This window comes from Hippocampus comes, unplaced genomic scaffold (genome assembly GCF_001891065.2).
Source record: "Hippocampus comes isolate QL1 unplaced genomic scaffold, H_comes_QL1_v1.1 C16942352, whole genome shotgun sequence".
Classification (NCBI taxonomy): Eukaryota; Metazoa; Chordata; class Actinopteri; order Syngnathiformes; family Syngnathidae; genus Hippocampus; species Hippocampus comes.
The window spans coordinates 1-1315 of record NW_017841267.1 but is presented as its reverse complement, the minus strand read 5'-3'; the positions used below and the strand labels follow the sequence as shown (position 1 = coordinate 1315).

Genomic DNA, 1315 nt, shown 5'->3' with positions numbered 1-1315 from the left:
TCCTGGCCCAGATGTTGTGATAGTTCTCTGCAAGCAGTTCCGCCATTGACTGCAAAACACAACATTTGACTGTTGTATTGCATAGGTCCGGTCATTCTTCAATTCTCATAACAAATTGAGAAGTTTATTGGTATCAGCGTGCACTTATGTCATGTTTTGACAAAAAATGTTAAGTGTACCTGTGTGTCTCTGGACAGAGTAACATTGCTCATATCAATGGGTCTCGGATTGAAAGACTGAGCTCCTTCGAAGGACAGCTGAGGAACAAATGATTATTGTTTTGTTATTAAAAAAGCTTTTCTTAATTCATCCAGTTTCTAAACTTGCTTATCCTGTTCAAGGTCGCAGGACGCTGGAGCCTATCCCAGCTGTCTTGGGGCGAAATCCAGACAACACTCTGGACTGGTCAACAGTCAATCACAGGCAACTATTCTAAATGCTCACATTGTTTTGAATAACATATACTGGTTGACAGATTTTTTTTTTTCTGAGTGTTTTATTGTTCTTGAAGCCACATTAAACAATCAGTCAGATAAAGACATTTTTTTCTTTCACAGAGGATAGGCTCAGCAATTGCTAGCATATGTGTTTATTTGGTTGTTTCAAGTAGTCGATCCTCAATTCTTTGTACGAAGCTCAATAAAGGGGTGGAGATGACAAATCAATTCGACCAATGTGTGACCAGCAGGTTGAAGTCACCGATATTGAATCTGGAGAGCCTGCTGAAACACTGGCAATTGTTGTTTTATGATTCATGAAAAACTTCTTATCGCTCCAGAGAGTACGGTAAGAAAGAAAAAGCAAAGTAAAATGTCCCCTCAAAATGTGAAAAAGGAATAAACACCCAAGTAATGGCTGAATGCAAACCATGCAAGGCGCAAAATATATGATGACTATGTTCGGTGGCGCTGGGTATGTAATAGTATTGTTGGATGTACTATCTTGTCTAACGTACTACACCAGCTATAAATGTCCTGGAAACGTCCAGAAAATGTTTACCTGGCTGGCAAGCGATATCCTCCTAGATTTGCTGGCAGGGTCACTCTCTCGTATTCTGTTGATACTCCACCCCCAAGAAAGCATGGTCTTGAGAGACTCTCTGATTGGCCAACAATAGAACTCTTTATCCTAAAGCAAATAAACCAACACGAGACCAGATCAGGTTTTCTCTAAATACAGAAATATGGAACAATTCCACGTTGAAAAGTATTTTCATGTGACATCCTGTGTTGACACTTAAATTGACATTTGAAGCATTTTCCGACCATTCTACAACTATTTTTTTAGACAAAAGCACTTTTATATTCAGCATCCA

The 1315-nt window shown here is 39.2% G+C and overlaps 1 long non-coding RNA gene across 1 annotated transcript; it reads right to left on the bottom strand.

Annotated features, from left to right (window-relative positions):
• On the bottom strand, positions 1-1149 carry LOC109509541 (uncharacterized). Its single transcript, XR_002166966.1, has 3 exons — positions 1000-1149; positions 180-257; positions 1-49 (listed from the first exon to the last, which is right to left on the bottom strand). It is a non-coding gene; the product is annotated as an uncharacterized LOC109509541 (long non-coding RNA).
• Between the last annotated feature and the right edge of the window lie 166 nt (positions 1150-1315).